This window comes from Egretta garzetta, unplaced genomic scaffold, assembly GCF_000687185.1.
Source record: "Egretta garzetta isolate BGI_Z169 unplaced genomic scaffold, ASM68718v1 scaffold306, whole genome shotgun sequence".
NCBI classification, from domain to species: Eukaryota; Metazoa; Chordata; class Aves; order Pelecaniformes; family Ardeidae; genus Egretta; species Egretta garzetta.
The window spans coordinates 2,990,261-3,015,904 of NW_009260131.1; positions in this window are offsets into that span (position 1 = coordinate 2,990,261).

Here is a 25,644-nt window from a genome sequence, read left to right on the forward strand (position 1 = left end):
TCTTTCTTTAAGACCATGGGATTTGAACTTTGAACCAATCTTTTCCTATTTTCCTCCTTATATGGTTAAAAACCAAAAAAAATTCTGGCTTATGTAGATTCACCTACTACTAGTCTACCCTTAGATTACTACTGATGCAAAATTGCAAATTGCCCTTTGAAGTATAAATTCAATGTTTGTAGGCTAATGTTACGTCGATGTTTTACAGCTCAGGACTTTGTCAGCGGTGTTAGGGTCCCATCCCATGAAATTCTTAACCCCTCATGTAAATTTGGGCTTATAATCACAGTGTAGGCTTAGCAAAGGCATTACTATATCCTAAGTGTTTAACTAAAGGAGAAATCCACTGGGTGGTGGTTTTTTTGTCCCAGAAGTTGGAGTGAGATCAGGTTAGCCAAGAAGTAATCTGGTCCTAATAGAATGAAATCTACTGTCACACCTGAACTGAGATTGATACTATCAGAGCTGAAAGACAGTTTTCCACCAGCTGCTTTTCAGCCAGGATTTCTCTCAGTAGCTGTGACAAGGTTATCCATGCTTCGATCCATTTATGTGGGCATCCTTCATGAAACACATACTTGCTTGGTGCAATCATCAGAGAAATGTCCATTGCTACCATTTTTTGTTTACTTGACTCCTAAAGGTACCTAGTTTGTCCTTTTTTTTTTTTTTTTTTTTTTTTTTTTGTCTGTGCTCTGCTTTCTATCAACATCAGGAAATCGCCGCTGACAGGATGCCTTGTTAGAAGCAAAACCTCAATACTAGGTAACTATTCTGCTTCTTTAGCGTGGAACACAATTTGCTCAAGCAAAATTCTCTTATCTTGAGGGCAAGTACAGTGACTGTCATCTGTTTCCATCATGAAGGACTATCAGTGCTATTACATATCAGTTAAAGACATTACTAATCCCTGTCATTACTCTTTTCACAACTGCCAACTAAGCTTTTTGTGTGATCATTCTCTATTCCATTGAAATCAAAATGGGGTGGGTTACTATAAGCAAATTTAGTAGCAGGTATATACCAGTGCACCTCATTTTAGCAGAAGTATGTTACAGAGAAATTGTGTGAGGTTATCCTGGAGTGACAGCATAGCCTCTTCAGCTGGAGCAGCTGCAGTCAGGAGTGAATGCACATGTCCTGGAGACAGACAGATGTTTGCCTCAGCTTCCTGTTAACTTTTTGGTATCTCCAATTCCTTCCAGCCCTTTGTGGGGTGATCAAAATTCTGAAGGCTGCCTTCATTGCCTTCCTTGGCAAACCAGCCAAGATTATAATCACCAGGTCATCTTCAGAGGAGGAGCAGTTACATTTCAATGAGTCTGTGCCTCCTCTGGTTTGAGTTGGGTTAGGTAATATACAGTGAGAAGGCACTAGGAAGGTAAAAAACCTCGTGTACAAAGCATATGCCTCTGATATTTGCCACCACCACAGATCCTCTAGGCTTTGACAGCAGCAAAGCATCAAGGCCTACTTCCAGGGGGATGCAGAAGAAAAAGAAAGGGCATAGGTATTTTCAGAAATCAGCTGAGCAAGGGTAGCAGGCTCTCAAAGCTATACTAATAGGAAAACAAAATCATCTGCAGTATCTTCACTGAGGACCATATCTTGATGTGAGATATAATGATCAGTGAATTCAAAGGTGTGTGACTTTCAAAAGGCACTGTTCAGCAACATGTGCTTTCCTGCAGCCTGCTTTGAGAGGGGGATTTGAAAGAACCATGGCTTCACAGGGCAATAAATCTGTTTTTAGTGCACCTAGGACTGAGTCAAAACAGAGCAATCTCATGATGCTAAGCAGTGCTTTATTCAAGTTCATTCTGCCAGAGCAAATGTATTATTAAAATTTTGCTATGCTGAACCAGGCATAGCATGTCTTCCTGCAGTAGGCATAAACACCACATCACGTGTTCAGGTTAATGCAACAGGAGTAGTTGTGCTCATGAGGGTCAAATATGTCCTGCCAGATAAACTGAGATCAGTGAATTTAGAACCTTGGCCTGATGGTTGGGAGTGACAAGTGGGAAAATTTCTTTTGTGATTGACCAGGTTACTGCTCTCCACTTCAACCTGGAAATGCTTTGTGCATGTCTGAGCTGTTCGGGAATTGTGGCAAACAGCCCAGCTGTCCATCCCTGCAAAAAGGTGTCATATGATATTGCTTTGGAAACATGGTGCTAAATTGCATTAAGTCATTTAGTTATGCTAATATGGCTTCTTTGCAGCAGTGAGCAAATCTCTCTTATTTCTGGTTTTATCTGTAAAATACTAAATGTTTCCATCAAAATATCCTCTTGTCAAATGTTCCAGACTAAATTGTCCCACTCTTTAATCAGAGTCATTTAGTTGGGCTTTACACCTAATCTGGTATACCTAGGGTTTGGTGTGGAAAAGCCCTTCTTCCACTGCTGGCTGCATATTCCCTACTCTTCCCTTGCACTGGACCTAGCAAGCATGTGGCACAAAGTGGGAAAACAGCAGAAAACTAATCTGTCAAAACTAAAGTCTTCCTTTCAGATTAACCCGTTGAACTGGTCTGCATGATCACTAGATCTAACGAGAGGGGAGGGACAAGCACTACCTGGGGCTTTGTCTGCCTGCAGTTGTACTGGATTAGAGGAAAAATCAAGATGCTCTTACTATTAGCATTTTAGTTCAGGAGTTCTTGCTTCAATGCAGAAAAATGTTCTTGCTTGTATATTCCAGCCCATTAGACTCGTCTGCTTCTTTCTTTTTCATAATTATTTGATAAATTACTTGCTATTAAAATAATTAAACCATGAATCTTCATGTTATTTACAAATTTTCTCATGCTATTAAGCTGTAATTTGACCAACAGATATGAGCATAATTTACCCTATGATTGCTTAGCTTTTAGTATGTGCTTCTGCAGTGAATAACAGCTATAAAGTGAAGTGGTTTGCCCTTTAAAGTGACATGATGTCATAATATTTCTTTGAAAATATAAAATTAAGTATCATTAAATCCCATAATTATGTAGCTATAGGTTATCATTGCAACATAGAAAATGGAGTCGGATAGCCTGATTCTTCCTTCTGTAGTATTCCAAGAATTCTGTCCAAATTGTACAAGAGAAATCATCATGCTTTACAGGACTTCCCCAGCCCTGTATCTCAGTGTAATTTACTTCTGTTGTCCTCTTTTTTTTTTTTTTTCCTTTCCATGAAATAAGATTTTCCAACATGTTTTTAATAGCAAAGCAAACATCTGGTATGTTTCAGGAGTGTGTATTCTTTTCGAAATAATAAAAACAATCGATCTACATTCTAGTGTCTATTTTTGTTGTTGTTTAGAAAGATCCTCTGTAGAGCCTGATAACCCATGAGTGCCTCTGTCATGAATGTTTTATACAGAAGTATGGTCAGAAGTATGCCTGTAGATGAACTGATCCAGTTGCAAGTATTTAGGCACTTTTGGCATTTAAAATCTCCTGATTCTCTTGTACACTGGATAATGAGTCTGTTTGACTTGGCACCAAAATGATGTGGATTTCATAGGTGCTGTTGTATGATTGGTTATAAGCTATTAGGTTTTTTGCTTTAGACAAATATTTAGAGGTATTGATGTTTTTCCCTGTCAAATTTTCTTTGAGTTTTTTAATGGTTTGATTACTTGCTGTTTCTTTTAAATCTTTACTTCGTTCTAAAATAAATGGTTACTTCTTCCCCTCATTGTGAGTTTAACCTGATTTACGTCTACCCTTATAAAGTTTTCTTTATTTTAGCAATTGCTGTAATTGTTTCCTGGCACTTATCATAGTAGGAAATCTATTGTCTCTCCTTCATTATAGATTTACCTGGTGAAGTTAAAAGTTTCACCAGTGTATTTCTCTCTTGCGTACCTATGACTATAGGGCCTTTTTGTTAGATTCATTTTGCAGTGTTGAAGTTCTTGGTATCTGAGATTATTACCAATTGTTAAAATACGCAACAAGCTTAAAACCTAGAATGTATTTGTTTACTAACTTTATTGCAGGATTATTTGCTCTTGACATGTCTGTAATAGAATTTTTGTTTAGTGCTGTATGTATCTTTTTAAGCTGTTTTTAGAACTAGCTATTAATTCTAAAGATTATGTCTTATGATTGACTGCTCTTAGGTTAGAGGGATATATAATAATGCTATTTTGAAGATAATAGGTGATTCTCTGATTCTGTAACATTACAATAAATATTGCTATGAATACAGTGAAATAAATGGTTTGTGCCATCTACTGGTCTGGATAGGATCTACATTTCAGTTCAGAGGCTGAATTTAACTGAAATGTGTGGTGTGGTAAGAGAAGGAAACTCACCATAAATAACTAGCGCATTTTTTTATTATGTCTTCTCTGTATTAAGTGCTAACTAATGTTAAACATGTGCTAATTCAAAGTGCAAACTAGTACATTAACCCTTTCCCCACCCCTGCCTTCCCAACCGTGACCTACAACTACTTTATCCTAATTTTGATAGAGCCCGGAAACATTTCTTACAGGTAGGTCAGTCATGTTTTGAAAGAATTTAACAGTCAAAGTTGATGGTGTGTAGACTGTGCTGTGAATGTGAACGTGGTTTGTCTAGACATGTTAGGGGGAGTCGTACTTTTCTGTAATAATTCATAATTACAATATATTCCACTATCACTTTTAGTTATAATAGAATATTAAAAAAAGCCCACATTATCCCTTATGGATTTTCTTTGTTGATTATTTCAGTTTTAAGCCTGGAGTAATAAAGCTGCTAGTATGGGGGGAACTTCAGTATAGCACAGTACAGTGTCACATAAGGCCTTTTAGCTGAAATGTCTTTGTATCTTACAGCCTAATAATAGGCTATTGTATTTTCTGTGGTTTTCATAAAGCTCAGATGTCACATTCAATTCTCATTTGTTTCAGTATCATCAGTATTATCACTTGTGTATTTAATACATTTTGTGTACATTCTGATAATAAATATTACTCTGCAATGAGCTTTGTTTCTTTCATTGTTGCTTTTTACTTGTTTATCTCTCAAGGGCATAAATGGTGGATCCACAAATGCTCCAGTGTCCCTCTAGTTATGTGTGTTCTATACAAAGGCAGTAAATCCAAGAAAGAATTAGTGGGGGGAAAAAAAAACTTCACACATTGGAAGAAGCTTGTATGCTTCAGTATCACATTCAGGGGTCCAGATACTTCACGTGCTTATGTAATCAAGGACTCTTTTTTCAGATGAAGTGTAGCCTACAGGGTCGTATGAAAAAGTGGATCAAAAGCAATGATATAGAAAGGTGGTGAAATATTCAGCTTTTCAATTTTTTTCTTTTTGCAGGTAGGTGCTCAAAGCAGTCATCTTTGCTTCTCTGTGACTGATCGTTATGCCTGGGAAAATGAATTGCAGTAAGTGCACAGTTAACACAAATAGTTAATTATTGCGACATTATAGCTGCTATGATCAGAGCAATGACTCATACAAGTGAAGTATGTAATTGTCTATGTAACTTGTTTGAAATCAGTAGGGTTCCACCATTCTCATTCCTGTGTATAACACTTTTTAATTTTTCTTTATATAATTTTTCCTTCAAAGTCTGCTGGAATTTGCTAGGAGGTTTTTTGATATTATTGTTAGAGGAAAAGATATCAAGTTGTATCTGACAGCCTGAGAGAGGCCAGACTGCTGCAGCTCCATGTCCCCAGCTCCAACCAGTAGCAAGGCTGAAAATGTATTTCCAGTAGGACTCTGGCACGTCTCACTTTTTCATTGTCTGAACAAGAAGCAGCTCCTAACTCCTACCTTCCTTCTCATCCACTCTTTAATGACTTTTCTTAGTACTTTCATGCTTTTGTAATATGTAAATGTTGGCTATGAATTTAGGTTAGATTCACTACAGTGGGTAGTATTATAGACAGCTGTTTTGGGCAGGAACCTAAACCTAAGCTACTTTGTATGGCTGGAAGAAAAGAATGCTCCTTTGCTCTGGGCAAGTTGGAAACTGCTCCTTAGTTTTGAAGCAACTTTTACCTTCTTAATATGCTAAACATGCTTTGTCTGCAGCCTCCTGAAAATTGGGAGAAAACAGCTATAGTTGATCCCAAATTTGCAGGTTTATACAAAACTCTTCTTTTAGATACTACTGCATCATGATTAGTCAAAAATAGTGTTTTTTATACAAGGGTGTTGCTGGCTTGAGTTTCAAGGAGTATGCAGCTCAGTCTAATTCTGTTCATTTACAAATGGAATCATAGAATGGTCTAGGTTGGAAAAGACCTTTAAGATCATCAAGTCCAACCGTTAACATAACCCTGCCATCCCACCACTAAACCGTGTCCCTAAAAATACCTACACAGTACACTTGCACCTATTCATTGCAAGAAAAGACCCTTAACTTGATAGGAACCATTATTTTCCTAGTTTCCAATGAATTAATTTCAGACGGGGAGTGCTTTTTGACTAATTTTGTTTCTTCCTAAATTACAAATATATTTTCTGTTCCTCTGCATTTCAGACTTGCTGTCATGGATATAATTGGCAAAACTCCCACACAATTTACATATGCTATGTATACATATATTTATAAGGTTCTTTAATACAACATGGGCCAAGTTTCCTTTTGAGTGAAATTCCTTAATACCTTACTTTATGGGCTGTGTCCATGCAAAGCACAGTTGTCTTGCATGTACCCCCAACGTAGGGGGGTTGCTGGTGGTTTCTGTAGTATTAGAGAAGCCAGGAATTGCAGCAGAATATATTCTTAGACCATCCTTTAGAAATTCCAGAAATGAAGAGAGATGGCTTATCTTCTGCTAGGTATCTTCCTCTGATCCTTCCTTCTGGGTGGGCATATCTGTAAAGCTTTGCTGACTAACTTTACTTTGAGTTCTGCAATCACCACCACCCCCCAAAACACAAACAACCCAAACACAACCCCACCAAGTATAATTTCAGAGGTACAAAGTGGCTCACAAAGAATAAAATAAAGCCATAATGTATCCTGCTGGCAATGCCAGCTCCTAACATCCTTGCAATAGGGCCTGGGGTCCTTCCAGTCCACAGGCACTACTGAGTTGCAGTGTCTGAACACTGAATTACTACATAGGTAGGATGTTTCTAGAAAGTCTATCCATTTCAAGGCAAGGTGGTAGTAAATACATTTCTTTTGTATTGTTTTTAACCCTACTGTCAAGTCCTTGTCTTCTGATGGCATCTTTTATTTTGTTGTTTCAGTGATGGGTCTGCCTTTTTTAGCAAAGGGATATAAAAGTGGTACCTGTCTCTAAACAGGCTGCCTTTGACAGGAACTGTCAGGTTCTCATTAATCCCAACAGTAAGGTCCCAAGGTCCAGTATTGCCATAAAAATATCTGCAGAAGGATTCATGGTGCGTAGCAAGCTTTTTTCTTGCTGAGACAAGAAAAGAAGCAACAACAACCCATTGCTGACCTAGATTAGTGAGCACACAGTTTATTTTGTATTAAGGGGATGTCATGAAGGAGACTAGCATGATGAAGACCAGCTAAAATACTGCAGAAGGCGATGAGGAGCCAGTTGCAACGAATCTTAGTACCTTCTATCACTTAGTCACGAGGTTAAAAGACAAGTTAAATGCCCTTTGGGAGAAGAGGTGATGGGATAATACTGGTGTAAGAATTAATCATAGAATTGAAGAATTAATCATAGAAATTACTGTCTGTGGAAAAAATATGCCCTTGGAACAGAATCAACTGTGAGTGCTAGACATCCTGAGACTAGGGCCTCAGAGGATCGGTAAAATAGAGAAAAAGGTGCTATGACCTGTGCTGTAGATTCACATGGTGATGCAGTGTAATGCTTGACTATCAAGCACTGGACCTGTTTTCAGAAAGGGGATGCTCCTGTTTTGCATTGGTGAGAGCAATCAAAGGCAGAAATTAGTTCTGGGTTTTATGGGAATAATTTATTGGGGGAAAAAAAGAGTCCATTAATTATTGTGGATCACTAATAACTAAGAAAGTTTTTCTGGCTACGCTGTTTCAACCAGGACATAACTCTGTTTGGGCTTTGGCAGGTGTCATTCATCCTAAGGGAATTCTGTTGACCAGAGAAAGGATGGTAGAGCCTTGGATCGCAAGAAGTCTTATACTGTTCCTTGTGAGTAAAATATTCACTGCTGTAACTAAAATCAAATTGAGTTAATCTCTTGGGATTATGTTTTGTATCTGAAAACACAGTGGAGATGGAACACCAGATGTGGTAAGGCAATGAAGCATAATGTCTTGCATTTCTATTGTCATTAAAACTAAGCTTGCAAAAGCTGAGCCTGCAGGGCCTAATAAGCTAGGGACAATCTCCCCAAATCTTGCATCAAACCCTCCTCTCTGTCTTGATGTCTTCCCTGATACTGTGCACATTAGGAGGTGTGATAAATGACTGAGTCCCAAATAGGATTGCAATCAAAGTTTACAATTTATTAAACGAATAGAAGCAAGGAAACAGTGCTGGGTGCACCGGGAGTCTCTGCTCCATCAAGACGCACACCGTACAGTCCCTATTTCTGGTTTATGTATCTTCCAGGAATAGGCGTCTCTTAAACTTCTCTTGCTTCGGTTAGCGACAATCTCTTGCTTCGGTTAGCGACAATCTCTTGCTTCGGTTAGCAATAAAACCGGTTTAAGCTGGTATGGTGGAATGCCTGTCAGGCGACCCCCGCAAGACACAGGAGCTACATACACCCAGTTCCTGTTTTTCTTAGGCTTGTGGTTATACAAGGGTATGTAAGACAGAAGATTGTATTTCATCATGCGGCCCTAGCATTGTTCCATATTGACATGAATCAGATGGACACATTTCACAGGAGGCAAACTTCCCTATCCCACCGAAGTGAAACTTTCATTTTGGGTTTTTTTGCCACCTTCTGTACTGACTGTACAGCCCTGCTTTTAGCATCAGTCCAAAAAAAGCAGTCCCAAGCTCCTCCTTTTGGCCTCACATGGCTTCTGTTACTGCTTATACAGCCAGGTCTTTCACATGCCTCGTATGGCACAACCACCCCTTCCCATGTTCCAGGACAACAGGGAGCAGGCAGCTGGCTTTTAAAGCTCAGCAAATTCTCTGGAGTTAAACCTCCGGATTTAAAACTCTACTCCCCTCAGTAGAGGGCTTTATATTTAGGGCCCTAATTTGCAAAATCATCTACAGGTCTGCATGTGCCAATTCGGAGATTTGACTGAAAAGATGCATGTTCTCAGTGTGCTCTGTGGTCATGACAAAATAGCTGGCTGAGAGCCTGATTCTCCTCGCATTAGAGTAACTGCAACACAAACTTCACTGGAAACTGGATCAGTTTTTGCAGCGGGAACTGTGTAGCAAATCGCCTCACTTCCAGATTTCATCTCCTGTTTAAATTCTTTGACTTGGCTTTTTGTCTCATCAACTTTCCTCCTCCTTCCTGTCCCCCTGGTTTTAACCTTGCACAGGGAGCACGGAGGGCTGCTGGAATGCACATAAACAGGGCACAAAGACAGGGGCTGCGCTGCTGAAAGGTCAGGCCAGCCTGGCGGCACACAATGAGGAGCAGGCTGGGCAGTGGAAATTTACAGCCCTTAGCTGGGCTGCAGATCGCTTCTCTTGCAAGAACTGCCCCACTTGTTTGGGAAATGTGATAGTTGCTGAAGAGATTGTGTAGAAAAGCTGGAGCGCTCTTCAAAGTGGTGTTGCAAAGGTCTGTGTTCCTTTGAGGAGACAAAGAGACTTTGGGGTTATCTATCGCATACTCTAATAAAGGAAACTTGCTTTAATCGCCCTAATTTAAATCTGCTATTTATAGTGTTGGATTCTGCAAATATGTGTGTTTTACCTGTATTTGTTCACTGAAAACTATGTGATAGTAAGCATGATAATTCTGCAGAAAAACTATAGCAAGCATGACTCAGTATGAGAAGTGATTTACAGAAATAGGAATGGGCTTCGTTAAGTTGACTGCAGCGTCTTGAGTCCTTTACTGTGTGTTGTATCGGGGCATACATACGCAGTTATGCAATAATATTTGCTTCTAGCTATTTGCCTTTCATAGGGATACAGAGTGGTAACCAGTGGTAAATGCCAGCATAAAACTTGTTCACCCACAAGAAAGAGCTGTTTGTCAAAGAACTTTGAACTTTAAAAAGAATTTGCTAGACATAATATGGAATTTATCTTTCTACTTAACACTAACTGCTTTTAGTATGAACTCATTTGATGCTGTTTAATTTATTTTTACATGACATTCTAGTAACCATTATCAAAAGATCTGGGTGAAGGGTCAGGACAACAGTCCAGCTATTTAGCACAGTTTTTCTGTAAACAAATCAGTGAATTGTTTGACCAGCGTGAGGTAATAATTCCCCAATGCATTCTGAATGAATGCATTACAGATACAAAGAAGTTTCATTAACTAGTGTGAACCTCCAAAATGAAATGGAAGTATAGAAAGAAAACCTTGTGAAATGCACGTTACAGTTGTAGCTGGAGCTGGGGGTCATGCATTATGTTTTGGGTCTGGTTATTTGGAAATGATTAATTTCTCCTGATTGTAAACTGATTGTTGTTGCTTATATTTCAGTACTGCCTTAAGTCTGAACTCTTCTTCTAACAGGTGTTACCCTGTGACAGGCATACTAGACATTATTTTTCTTGCCACAAAAAGCATGTAGTTTAAATTAATGAGGTACAGTGTCCTTACTGTTCCCATCTTGAGGGGCTGAGGAACTAAGGGTCAGGCATACTGAGTGACTGTTAATCAGCGTCATGAAGGAGTCTGGTAGAGGCAAGCTCTGGGCTTTGTTCTGGTTCCTCAGCTGCAAGACCCTCTGTTTCCCTGCCTGTATTCCTTTAGTTGGAATTAGTTATTGACAGCCACATCACGTGGCTTGGGACTGTAACTGTGCTGTGTGTGGTGCACAGACCCCAGGCATCTCCCTCTACATCTATACCTGACCCACCTTTAGCTGAAGTCCTGTAGAAAACTAACCTGGAGGATAATTTCTGATGGACAAAGACCTGATATCATAGGCTGAGCATTGGCTTTTTGTTTAGATGACTCAGTAATAAAGAAGGGTTACATATATCTATCCTTTTTCTTATTCTCATTTGGCTTCAGTAACGCTTTCAAAGTGTTTATGAAATGCAGCCTTTACCACAGTCAATACCAAAGAACTACCTGCTAAGTATGTTAAATTAATTCCTGACAAATATGGCTTTTCCTCTTTGCATACTTTGTAATGATCCATACAGTTCTTTATCAAATATGCAAGCCTAACCTGCCCCCAAGTCTGTTCTCCCAGCAGTGAATATCTGGCAATTTACAAAGGCAGTGATAAGACTGGAAAGTGATCAGGAACTTGCTGATCTTGGGAACCTTGTGAGACCTAAACCAGCAGTAATCTATTCTACCATGAAGCTGAAAGTGGTTTGGCTGTTCTGCTTAGATACACCCAGTGATATAGTTGTGCTTATGGTGTTTTTCAATACCTGCATCTTTGCAGAAACTCTGTTATCAGAAAAGATAAGCATTGGAGCAATTCAAAATTTGTCAGACAGGGCATGTTGTCAGTTCAGGGTGATATTTTAAAATACAGGGCAGCCAGTATGGTTATAAGTATGTGGAAAGTATATCACTAACTGATGACTAAACTGTTATTCTAATGCAATAGAGAGAATTCAAAATACTAGCAGCCTAGGTTATCACTATAGATGTGATTTACAGTACTTGTTCAGAACAAGCTGATAAACAGACATTAAAATTAAACCATATAGATAAGCTTTGGCAATATATTCCACAAATGTCTTGTGAACTACTGAAAAGTAGTATTTATCACTTGCTGCTATTTTGCATGCCACTGCTTTGTGAGAGGCAGCATGTTAACGCTGAGTTTAGGAAGGAATTACTTGACTCACTAATGACAACCTTATGCAATAACTGCAGCATTTCAAACATTACTTTGGTGCTTTTATTCAGCACTTCTAATCTGCTGTTTAAACAGAAAGACAGCCTTAGGCGGGCTAATTTAGGCTAATTTAAATGGCTACCTAGCTTTGTGGTAAAGGGAGCAACAGAGCTTCTAGACATCAATCCAGCTCTAAACCTCTATACTATTCACAATCTGCACTAACCATGAGATTCTTGGCCTTAGGCCTTCCTCATGAACTGCTCCATGAAATACCATAGTGGTAGGGTCCATGTGTGACCACCAGGTGACCAAGTGGAAAAACGGTGGAGACTTACTTTCTAGTCTTGTTTCTGACCATTTGAATGGACACTGACTTTCATAAGCTGTATTCCATATCACTGAAACAGGGCTAAAAATAATATCCTGAAATGAATCTCTGTCCCCACTTACTTGGGTATTTATCTAATCAGTCTTTTCCATGAAGACTGAAGTAAAGAAGGGACTTGATGCTTCATTGTGAAGTCTCAGTACGTGTAGGGCAGTGTGCTTTCTGAGAAACCCACATAATAATTCCAGGCACAAATGATTCCATTTAACCTCTAGAAGTTTCCTTGCTGTGTGGGGAATCCCATTTCCTAACAGACCAGCCAGTTATATCATGTGGAAAGAAAACTTTTGTCCAGCGACCAGATGCCTAAATGCAAAAAGAATCTCCTTCTCTGTCCTTCTCTTTTGCGGGCCCTAGATACAAATTATTGTTCAATTTGAAAATCTAGTTCTCAGTTCTGGCTGCCCTTTGTAGCATCACCACAAAATTTAATGTAGTATCAGCTGAGTATAGAAAGATACGTCAGACTTGCAGCATAGAATGCTCTTGGAGGCGATACTGAAATGTGCTGCTTAGCTGAATACGTAACTCCATTAAGAAAGGTAAACAGGAGGATGATCTTTGTTGCTCTTTAGAATAACTTGGCCAAGCTCCAAGAATGTTTGAAGGCAAAGAATGTTTCTTATTCTTAAAGCTTAAACAGTGCTAGATACCTTCAAGACAAAGCAAGAAATAAGGAGCTTGCCAATGAGTATGACTTTCCCAGCTCTGAACAGACTCTCTGCATGCTGCCAGAGATGATTTGTGACCTGTCACGACTGTTTCAATGGAGCTTCAGTTGCCAATATTAGCACAGGCTGCTCTCAGAGTAACTTGGATACTATCTGTGTACACGAGGTTGTTTAGTGTGAGCCTGCAGAGTGGTAATGACTTGTAGGGGTTGGTTTGTTTAGCTTTCCTTGAGATTGCAGAAGGTCATCTCTAGTAGTAACATAGCTTATTGCAGTTCACAACACTGTTTTGGCTATGGATTTTACTTAAAATCCATTCCTGGCGAATAAATGGTCACAGATTAAAAGAATAACACACTGGTCAAGAGTACTCTATGACCTACTTGGGAGAGGTAGAAGGGATCTACCATCAGGTCTCAGCTGGAGACTAAAAGTTGTTTTGAATTTATCTCCCCAGTCCGCCAGTGGTCTGGGAAGAAATCTTGCTTAGGCTAACAGATTGCCTCAATGTCAAGAACTATACATGCTTGGAAGACTTCCAGTCTTTTAAACTGGACCCGAACCCCAAGAAAACACAAACTTAACCTATTTTCTTGCCTTTTACTGTACAGGAGCTGATAACTCTGATTTCATTTGACTCCAAAATTAATATCTTGCCTCCAGTGCTTTTTAAACAAACAGTATATGTGTACTTGAAGCCAGGAAGCTTGTAGACTGATGCAGATTTCTTCTTTCTTCTTCACATTTCAGGTTTATCTTCTTCCCTACCTGTACCTCCTTAGTTCTTTCGGGATTTCATCACAGTAATGTTAAAGACCCTGAAATTCAAAGCTGATTCATAATGTTTGTGTTTCCTGTAGAAATACAAAATATTAGTACACTATACTGCTAACATACTAGTATTTTATATTCATAGAATCATAGAATCATTTAGGTTGGAAAAGACCTTTAAGATCAAGTCCAACTGTTAACCTAACCATGCCATCCCACCACTAAACCATGTCCCTAAGCACCTCATCTACCTGTCTCCCCTGGGCCTACTGTGTCACAGTGTCTCCCATGATGTTCTAAATGCCCTCAAATTTAGCACTGTCGCGACTGCAGGGCTGTGAAAGAAAGATCAAGATCAAACATGTTCTGCGTGAAGCCTATATGGAAGACACAGTATCTGAAAGTAGCTTGATTAACTCTGTGATACTGTGCTGGGTCTGTGAAGTAGCAAGGCCTGGATTTCCTTTAAGTTTGTGTCTCCTTTTCAACTACTGGTGCCAGTTGAAGCTTCTCTGTTAATTGTAGTACTTGATACCCAGGCATCTATGGAGTTTGTTTACCTGTATTGTATGACACCTTTTAGCAAGCTCTAAAATGGTCAAACCAAAATATTATCATACAGAACTAATGTGAATATTTGTATTTTTTTTTATTAGAGACCCATAAAATGTTGTTATTCAGATTCTGAAGAAATCTGGACAGCTACCTCTGGAGCTTCACTGTCTCTCTCTTTTCAACACAGAGCTGGTGTTCTGCAGTTCTCAAGTGGTTTGGGGCATTGAGTGACATGACATCCTTTGAGAAAATGGTTTAATAGTCAGGGGGCCTGGTCCCTGCATTTTAAGAGAGCTGCCTGATCCACCCACGTAATTTTCTATAGAGATTACTCATGCGTCTGGCAGAGCTAGCCTGCCTTTCTCCTGAGCTGGCCATAATGCAGGTGCAAATTAACACTGTAATGTATTAACTTCAGCTCATATTGGGGATGAAAAGCTGAAGAAAGCCTTAATCTGAGTTCATGTCTGTGTCCTTGCCTGAAATGTGGTTTTTTTGAGCCTGAGACTAGTGATGTGTGCATTTTGAAAGCAGTGGATTAAAGGCGCAAATTATGAATTGCAACACTTTTATGCCCTTATTGAAAATTTATCCCATCAATTTCAAGGGAAAACAGTTCTCACACCAAGGAATACAACTGTAGAAGGTGCATTCATGTGTAGCCAGATCCAAGTAAAATTAAATCCAAAGTGGCAATAGCCCAGGATGAAACTTGATGCTAATTGTACATAAATAGCTGAGGGACTGTCATATGACAGGCTATAATCAATAAAACATGCCTGTTGTGACTAATCTGCATGTCAGGTGTCCTTACTGGGTCAGAGCATTGGTGCTGTTGTATACCTTGCTGTCTCATGGCTCTGCAGGTGATTTAAGAGTTGTTAAGGATTTATTCCTTGCCTAGAATTAATTTCTGGTTCTTTCCACCAAAACAAAGAACTGGACTGAGCAAATGAGTGAAACTGTTGTGCAGATGCTACACAGTTTATCTATAGTTTTACTAAAATAATTTACATGCAGAAGTGCATTCTTTGAACAAAATTTACTTTCCTCCCCAATAAGAAATTTAAGTTCTCTTGTTTTGCCCAATTGGTGGTCATTAGAACACTTTGAAAAGCTGAGGTCAACCTTGGTAGATACTATTCATGCTTTTTTTCTTTGCACAATGTTACTTGTCCGGAATTGTTCCAAGGGACAAATGTGTTCAGTAGATAAGATTTATTTTTTCAACAAGAACAGTTTGGTGCTTTTTGTAATCACATCACAAATACTACTTTAAGAATTTATTTGCTGATTCTTGTATGTCCCAATTTCTAATTGTTTGTAGTTACAATTGCTTGTAGCTCTAATACTATAAATGTTTCTGGAACTTAAGTTGTTTGTTGCTATATATTCATCACATGAGTATATAATGTGGTTTTGTGGCTTGCAGGTAGTCAGAGAAGCACTGGCTAGTAGTCTGTACAAAATCACACAGTCACGTTGCTTTGGCTTCCTCTAGCATGTGAAGTGAAGGTGCTTGACTACCTCACATTGCTTTTCCTGCTGGTGCAGGAGTACTGTAGAATCATAAATGTCTACACGCAAGTTTAGAAGCGGCTCATGAGATGAGCCCTGTTAAAGAGGTGCCCCTCTGTATGACAGTTCTTGACAACACTGCTTCACCTTGACTTTGGAGAATGAGTTTTGCATAGTCTAGTTTTGGGGATTGCTGAACACATCCAGTTCTTTGCTGACATCTAGGTTTGCATCCACTCCTGAAAGTAGGCAAAAGTCTTCAATAATTAGGACAGTGTAAGTCTTGAGGTAGTGTAGGAGCTAATTCAGTGTGTTCGCAGAATATCCTATATTTTTCCACTTTTCCCTGTGCTTGTTTTCCCTTATTTCATAAATGCCACGTGAGGCTCATTTGAAACAGAGCACTGATGAAGGTCCCCAAAACCTCTAGCAGTTGCAGTGGCCCTTTAGCACTTCTCAGAGAGGTACAAACAAGGCTTGAAGGGTACTCCAATTTAGGCCAGGCAAGAATTTGTTTGGGATTTGAGGAATCCTCAGGGATTATCCAGCTAAATGTTTGGTTATTGAAGAAAAGCTTCTGTTCTCACTTGTACAACCATTTATAATCTTCCCTGTTGAGTCCCTGAGTCCCTTTTTTAACACTATATTTACTATGCATTCTATTAGATCCAGCTTCCATTTGAAATCATGAGGAGCTAAAAGCAAGAATTTAGTTTCAGGCAATGCTACAGTCTTCCCTGGCCCTCTGAGGAACACCTCAAAACACAGTGCCCCACATCAAGCTTCATTCATGCCTTATCTTTCTTCTAACCAAAGAGTCCCTGAGCTGTATTTCCTCATTTCCCTTCTCTTAATAGTCCATTTTTCTTTCTCACCTTCTCATATTACTGTCCTGGCATTCTCTTGCATGTGATATTTATATAGTTTGTAGCTGTAAATGGATTTCTTCTGGACATTGAATGGTCTGGGAATTGCATTACACTTCAAGGTGACTTTCTCTCTTATTACAGCTGTGATCTGTCTGCTAGTGGGCACTGAAGTCCTAGCTCTACCCTGCTATTGTCATTTGATGCATTTTTCCTCTTAAATAAGGAAAAGGATTTCCTTGAAACAAAATGTTATTCTCGGCCTAAAATCACCTGACAGTTTCTGATGAAGTCACATTGTAATCTACCTCTTTCATCCGAACGCATGAAGAAAGCATCAGCACTTTACCGTGAAACTGTTGGTGCTCAGCTTTTAGAAAACTTGAACTTCTGGGATTGTCATGGATCTTGCCTTCACTCCTGGAATCAAGTCCTAATGTAATTCTGAAAGGGGAATACAGATTAAATTAAGCAGTATAATTTGCATTTAAAACATTCTCTTTTCATATGATAATCGATTAGAACTGAGGCATTGTTTTATATTTTATTATATGCATATGAGAGATTTAGGACAGGTTCTTGCCTCGTGGTGTTTTGATTCAGATTTTTGTGTGAATGCATCTTGATATGGTTATTTGGACAGCTATTTGATCCTCTATTTCAGTATTATTAATACTTTACTAGCAAGAAACCTCTTTCTAAAGGCTCAGAGGTTCTATTTCATTTGGATAAACATAACACTTCACATCATCCCCAAAGCACAGTAAGATTTTTTTTCTGGGGGGGAGGGGGGGAATTTCTCATCCTCTTTCTTTATGAACTGTCATGAATGATGAAGGAATTATGACAAGACTCCACAGATCAGTCTCAATTCACCACATAAACTTCACCACATAAACTTAACCTGTGCTATTGGAGAGGAAGGGTTGGTGTCTGAATTACCATGTTTATCATAGAATGTTTAGGGACCTTTAGAGGTCATCTAGTCCAACACCCCTGCAGTGAGCAGTCTGTTGTTAGCTCTTCGTCTATACACAAGTCTATGGTGAAAGAACAAGTGCATTTGTGTGTGCATCAACCCTAGATCCTTCTATTTTAGCTCTTTTCAAACAGCAGGCAAAAGGATATAAGAGAATAAAGTTCAATGGGGGGTGGGGGGAAATACTGGTGGTGTGAGGTGTCCATTTTACACATATATGACTGTATTAACTGCTTAATGGTTTACCTTTTCTGTGATTTTTGAAAGTTGTCCTACAAACCTAATGAGAAATTTACTTTCACATTGCAAACTGGAGCACGTGTAGTTTATAAACGTATTTCACAACGTGAACTGTAGGTTTACTCCAGGTCTTTTTACTTATAGTAGTTTTTGCATGGCTTGTGTTTTCTTGTGATAACAAATATGCCACTTCTGAGATGACTAATGGCACAGAGTACTAGAGTGGGTTTTTTTTCCCAGTCAAGGACAAATCAAAACAAAAGAAGTATAAGCAGACACACCCAGTGTTGCATGTTTGTGATCATTATGTACAGGGCATTGCTCTTGCAAATATACTCGGAGACAGTGTATTGTTTCCAGCATCAGCCCTTTTTACTGTAACCAGAACTGGATTTAAATATTTTAATATTTCTCATTCTTAATATTTTTTCCTTAAATGCCAGTTAAAGGAATGTATTCGCACAAAAAGTTCCACTGGTCTTGCAGAGACTGCACGTGTAAGTAAGGCTATTGGAACAATCACTCAGGTGAGTTTTGCTCTGCAAACAGAGCAGTTTACAGGGCCACCAAGGTCCCTGTCCCACGCCAGGTCTCCCATGTTGCCAGGCTGACTCCCATACCAGCCACCCATCAGCGCGCCTGGCCTGGAGGGGAGGCGAGGCACAGCCCCGGGCTGCAGCCTGTCTGCATGTTGCATGGCAAAGCCCTGCTCCCCAGAGATATGCTCACCTGTATCAGCCTTGCAAGGAGGCTCCTTCACTTGCCCTTCTTTCTGCCTGACATATTTGCAGGAAAACAATCTTTAAAAAAGAAAAAATACTAACCAGACATTTTATGCAATATGCTTGCAAAAAAGGGTATTACTTGATATATAACAAAGTGTATTAAAATGTAGTGCTGTAATTTAGAGTTGGGGGGGGTCTATTTTAAAGTTGTATGTGGTCAGCATGGGATCTTACAGTGGCTCCTTCTGGGCAAAGAGCACAGTGGGACATGCCTGTGGTCTTTTTCTGAGTTTAAACCTTTAAATATCTATGGTGTGTAACGGGATTCCATATCACTTTTTTAAAAATAATCTTTTTTTCTCCTGTTTTATTTTATCAAAAGTCCAATTAACAGTGGCATTCAGTGGTCACATTTTGAGATGTATTTAGGGACAGAAAGACACCTCAGACAGTTTTCAGACGTGCTTAATGTTTAGAATACAATGTTTTCCCGCATCCAAGTCTTTTCTTTATGCCACATAAAACAACCCTGCTGAGAGAAAAGAGCACATGGATTCAAGTGCTTTATACCAGTGACTTTCTCACTCGTTAGCAGACGCATAGCTGAAGTGTGCGAGGCTGTTAGACCTTGTTCTCAATTTCAGCTCAGTAATTCATTGTTTTGTTCCCCTGGTCTCTAGGATCATGAGGAGGAAGTACATAATAAGTTTGTAATTTAATTACCGCTCTTTAATCCTACTCTTTTTAGCAAAACTGACAAGAAAACTGCTGTTCAGATCATGGAGGAGCCCTCAAATTAATTTAAGCTGCTATGCAGGGATATTCCCTGCATTTACTTAGTAGCACTTTGAGTTTCTGAGCATCAAAATAATTTATTTGCAGAAAAAATGAAATTTGTCTGTGATAAATATCAACCTGAGGTCTTCCACTGTGTTATGTTTAGAATTAAGAGAAGTAACTTTATTCACTGTACAGATCATGTTTAGTTAATTTAAATATTTGACAGATCTTTTAGGATGCGACACTATAGGTTTCCCTCTACATAAGCAATATAGCTTATTGATGATGAGAAAAACGGAAGGCTCTGGCTTGCTGCTACATTACCACAGTATCTTACATTTACAAGCCAAAAAAGTTAAATGCTTTAAATGAAAGATTGTTTATAGAAGTAAAGAAAATACTGGCAGAAGTTTCCTTTCACTCCGTATGTGGGTGTATCTGGCAGTATGCACATTTGCCATATTCATATCCATCAAGATGATTAATTACAGAGTTTTGATGAATTCTAGTATGGCCAGAAAGAGTAAGTCTTGGTAAGCATTACCAAGTTTTGTGAGGGTGTTTATTATTATTAGGCTAATAATATTAAGATTCATATTAAAGCTGCAGTTCCTAGAATTTGGTGTGGTGGTGGGTTTTTTTTCCCCAAACCATGTATCTGGTATTTATTAAACAGAAGACTGTAGAAATGGGAGTGAGAAGGATGGGGGGGTGTCTGAGAATGGGACAGTTATGTGAATATGAGTTTTTATGAAGGAAATCATATAATGAGGGGGAACTTTAGAGGAATGATTGAGAATTGATGAATTGGACAGGACTGACAGATTTTAGGGACATGGTTTAGTGGTGGGATGGCAGGGTTAGGTTAAAGGTTGGACTCGATGATCTTAAAGGTCTTTTCCAACCAAAGCGATTCTATGATTCCATGATTCTATGATTTTTTTTTTTGAATTTTGGAGGGAGCTAAAGAGAAGCTGAATTGATGTTTTCAAGGTATCTGACCAAATATTTAATTATTAGTCTGCTGTCATAAAATCTCCAATTTTCTAGGCCTGTAACTATAATAACACAAAGGAACAAAAATAAATTTAGGTATGTTCAAATTTTTTAAAATTTCAGCTTTTAAACCCACAGTAGTTTAAATGGGTTATTCTGTAAGTGTTCTGTTTTAAAAAAACATCCTGAGTTATGTGTTAATTGAATCTATCTTGCTCCTTTCATGTGGCTTGTTGACTGACTAGGAGATAGGAACTGGTGCATTAAATACTACTTGTCCTTTTATATTGACAATATTTGTAAACAATAATGCATCTGTACAAAAATGTGCACTATCAATAATTCATGCCTTTTCAGACTTCTGACTCTTTTCAAAGTCAACACTAAAATAAATTTGGCAGTAGATCACAGAACCTCATTTGGAAGATGAGGCCTTACACAGGCTGAGAACTACCTACAGAACAGCCCATTTAGCACTATCATTAATTTGAAAGTTTGATTTTTATGGTAAACACACACTGATCTCAGACTGATTCTCTTCTCTGGCTAACTGTTTTCATTCCTTCACTTGTAGTGATGATACTGATTCATGTGCAGCTGTGCAGTAACTTGGACCACCCTTTGGACTGAGTTCCCTAGAAAGTACTTTTCTTAAGGAGGGCTTATTTTTCAGCTGAATAAATAAACCAGCCTGTCTAATAGGCGCACAACTGCATAAGTCAACAGAAAGGTACGGGCAAGAATGGTTGATTAAAGGTAATGAAGACTTTGTGCTATTTTGTTGAGGGGGGAGTGCTTTTGGATAGTTGCTCTGCTTCTCCCATAGTAACAACAGGAAAACATCAGGAGAACAGGAATTTTGAGAAATTGCAAGATTCAGGTTTGAATAAATAATTGCTCAGCAATTAGCCCACTAATGTGTTGTTACATGTAAAACATCTTAAGTACCTATTTGCTACAATCCAAAGGTAGGCTCCAGTCCTGTAAGCTGTTTCTTGTCAGTAAGACCTTGCAGTGTTGGAGGCCCCTTATGACAGATGTTTGTACAGACTGACAGACTGTTCATCTGAAATAATTTAGAAGATCTGGGCTTTAAGGCTTAATTGTATTAGTATGGTATGGATAAAGCCTTTGTGCAAAGCTGTTGCCTTCAGTGGACTGTAGGAGTTCAAATAGATTTGAATGACTACAAAGGTTTAAGGTTGTAACAGCTGCTGTAAAGTTGGGTGATGTCACACTGCTTAGTGTTTCAAATCTGTGAACCTGATTTGTAATTAGAACAGTTTTCCTACCAAAAATCACACTGAGACAGTAAGGTAGCAAAAAATTCTCCTGTGGTTCCTGGGAAAGTTTAAGAGTTTGTACTTCTGAATTCCACTGAAAGCCACCTTTGAGCTTTCAGAAATCTTCCTTAAGCGCTTGTACTGTTTAAGCTTTTCAGAAAATCTAGGAGAGCCTCACTAAAGAGCTGCTAGTCTCTATTACAGAGGAAGTATTTCATCAAGAGTCAAGAATGGGACAAAAAAGCAGCAGCTCTGAGGTAGCTGTGAACAGGTCCTTTTCACCTCATTGCAGTGTAACTTACTACATTAACATCAATAAAGTTAAACTTTGACAATTATTCTGCTCATTACTGTTTCAGCTGAAACACCAGTTGTTTCTAAATCTGAAAAACTAAATCTTGCCTTAAGCTGATCCTATTGGCTTTTTTATACCACACTCTGGTCGTTGCTGGGGAATAGTTCTTCTAGTAGAGATAGGCATCTATTTAAGCTATAGAATTTTTATATAGGAAGAAAATATCTTAAATATTCTGCTTTATATTTTAATCCTAACCTAGTTGTTGTAACTTTAGTTGGTCAGCAAAACTTAAGTTGTCTTGCTGTTGACTGAAGATCTGTGCCTTTGCAAAAAGGCAATTATGTTAATGGCTTAGCCCATCTTACAAACTAATACTTAACTTTCACCTTCTTTGCTTGCAGCAGCAATGCCAGTAATAGCAGTCTGTTAAAACTGCATGGAAAATTACATTCAGTGCAGCCATTTGGAAAAGATCCCTTTCCCCTGCAGAACAGAACAGATTAGGTAGCTGTACATGTCCTGGAAGAAAGTACTGCTCTAGAACTATCTCAGCTCAAAGGAAAGGTTTCTGTTCAGCTGTAGACATGTATACATTAAACTCTCTTCTAACATTTCATTTACAGGTTGTTTTTTTCCCCCCCATTGCTGATTTTTTCAGTTGGTCGGGGTTTTTTAGTTCTTTGGGGAGCTTTGTTAATATGTACAAACCTATCAACTTCAGTTTTGCTGTGACATTGCTTACATCTACAACTAACTGGAATTTGTTTGCAGGAATTGGTGCAAACTACTGATATGTGAACTTGTGAGGTTGGATCTGTGAGCTTTGTTTTCAGTCTTGGATTTGAAAGAATCATGCCATCTTTGAAATAATTCTGTGGTTTCCAGCTTCCTCAGAAGCCAAGGATATCTAGGATCATTTGGATAAGAGGTATAAAAGCCACAAATCAGTCATAAACTGAAAATGGCACCCAGTAGTCATTTAAAAGTGATTCTTGAATATTTACTTTGATTTTAGTGGGCTCTGAATTGTCTCAGTAAAATATTTTTCTTCTTATGCTGATTTATTTATGCAATTTTAAAATAGTAAGAATCTAAAACCCTGAGAAGTTACTAACAATGCAAATAAATACAATAACATCTTGTTAAAATAATAATCTTAGCAGTGAGTCCAGTGGTGAACATAACTAGGGACTTCTTATTTTATAGGAGGAGTATTTTTGCCAAAGAATCCTGCAGTATTTGGCGCATGTTAATTCTGTTCCGCGTGTGTTACGTTGCACCTGATATTCATAGGTTGTGAAGTGGAAGAACTATAGAAACAAAAACTAATTCTCCCTATTTTGTTGATCTCATGAAGGCTTGTGTATAGCTGTGATCATATTGCTAGGAAATCAAGGGACCAAAAATAAATAGGTCAATCCATTGTAGAAAAAAATATCCCAGATCTATAAGCATTCTGTCCAAGTGAGGAACTGAGGATTAAACCTCAGGAGTGGCCAGTGCCTTAAATAGTTAAGTGAAAAGGTCATAGCAAAGTGGCTTGTAGCCAGTATCAGTTATCCAGGCTTTTACATTCACTGTCAGTCACAAAGAGGGAACACACACATACTGGAAGAAGGTAATTGTTGCAGATTAGAGCCCCATGTGAAATGAAAGAGCTATCAAAATTCTTCATAGTTGCTTGGCATTGGTTCTGATAATACAAAGTTCTCTATCATTATTATTTTAAAATGCAGCCCTCTACCACAGACTAAACAAAAGTCTCACAAGACAATAGCGCCAGCCTGTGAGTAAGTATATTTAATTGCTGTGCACAGCTGGAACTGGCAGGTGAAAAGTAGAGACATGATTGATGGTTCAAATAGGAAGATTTAGATTTCTTCTACTTTTTTCCTGTTTAACTTCATCTTATATTTTAGCTGCAGACAGGATTTTGTTGTTTTGCCCTATTTCAGAGCTGTTATTATTTCACATACAGAGAAACATTTTTTTTGTTTTCTCTTGCATATCTCATTGGCAAGAATAAAAAAAGGCACAATTCCCTAGTGTTGGGGTCGCAGTGTGCAAGACTGATCATCATATAAGCTTAAAAAATAATACTCATGAAATGTCTCTTGTGAAACTCGCACATAACATTTTTTGATTTAGTGTATGTGAAGCCAACCCTATGATGACAGTGTTAAAACAGGTATATGCACTTGAGCAGAGATCCATAATTCATTTTCTTCAGGGTTGTGCTTAAAGTACTGAAGAGTTTTCATGCCAGGAAGGAATACAGGACACTTTCTTAGTCGTGTTTTCTCTCTTGCCAGTCATTAAGTGTTACGCAGTAATATTGCTTATTATATTTGAATCGGCCAACACTGTTTTGCACAGGTATTGATCCTTCTGCGCTCTCCATGTTTATGCCCTGTTTTAGGTCCTGTGGTTCCTGGTTGAAGTCAATAGGTACTCTTAGTGCACAAAAAAATGTAGCCTTGAATGTTAGGCAACCGAATTAAGCTACCATCTGCCCAGTCCTCAGGGAAACGTCAACAGTTGGTGATGGGAAGAGGCCTCATTATTAAGAGGTAATTACTTTTACTTTGATGTTTTTCAGTGCATTTCCTAGTATATTATGATCAGTGTGATCACATAATGAAATTGCTAAAATAGTTGCTTATATGAAAAATTATGCAAGCAGTTGTGAGATATAACGTTGTAGTTCAGATTTTAGAAAACAATAAAAGAAATGTTTGTTATTTATAAAAGACGCTGGTTTTTTCCTTGAAAAGCTTAGCACTGGGTGTTGTATGTGACACCTAGTTGTATGTATACATGCATAGATACACATGTATAAAATGTTAGGGTTTATATCTGTGCATTAAAGACAAATTCTGATTGTTGATATTGAGAAACTCAGAACACTTGCTTTTTTGTGTTTTGTGTTTGCAAAACCTCAAGCACAATGTTGTTGACTTTTGTCTTTGATTCAGATTATAAGGTGGGAAAAAATATTGGAATGTTGGTGGTGGTTTATGTGCTTGTACAGTCAAATATACTTGAAAGCATGTGCCATGCTGTTTGCCTGAGTACGTACCGTGCCCCATGCATAAACTTTTTAAAGTTAGTGTTGCCTGGTTCTAAATTCATATGGGTTGACAAATGCTGTCATGCATTCAATGTGGTAGGAGTTCATTGAGGTTTTGAAGTTTTAAGTTACCAAATACTGAAACACAACTACGGTTACAGTATTAACAACTGTTTTAAGTGATAAAAAGCCCTAGTGTTATGATCAAATGTTCTCCCAACAAACAACTGAAATAAGGTACCAATAAGAAAAATCTCTCAAAGGGAATTTTAAAAGAAAATAATTGTTTCTAAAAATGAAAATGTCAACTGGACTCAATTTTTCCCCTTGAATTTCTGCCAAAATAATTCAAATGTTTGTCATATCCCTTTTCTTCTGTACATTTTTTTGATTCAGGCAACTGTGGAATTTCCTGTTTTATTTTTGTTTTGCTAGAGCAACTAAACCAACCAACAATCAAGGTCATTGTAGAAAACCAAACTTTCAGTAAAGTTTGAACAAAAACATTACCTCCCTGTGCCTGCTCTTTCTCTATTCTCTGACCTACTATTTCCTTTTTGTGGTGCTCTAGTCTTTCCCAGAGTTTGATTTTTCACTTATCCTCATGTTACTTCCTCTTTCC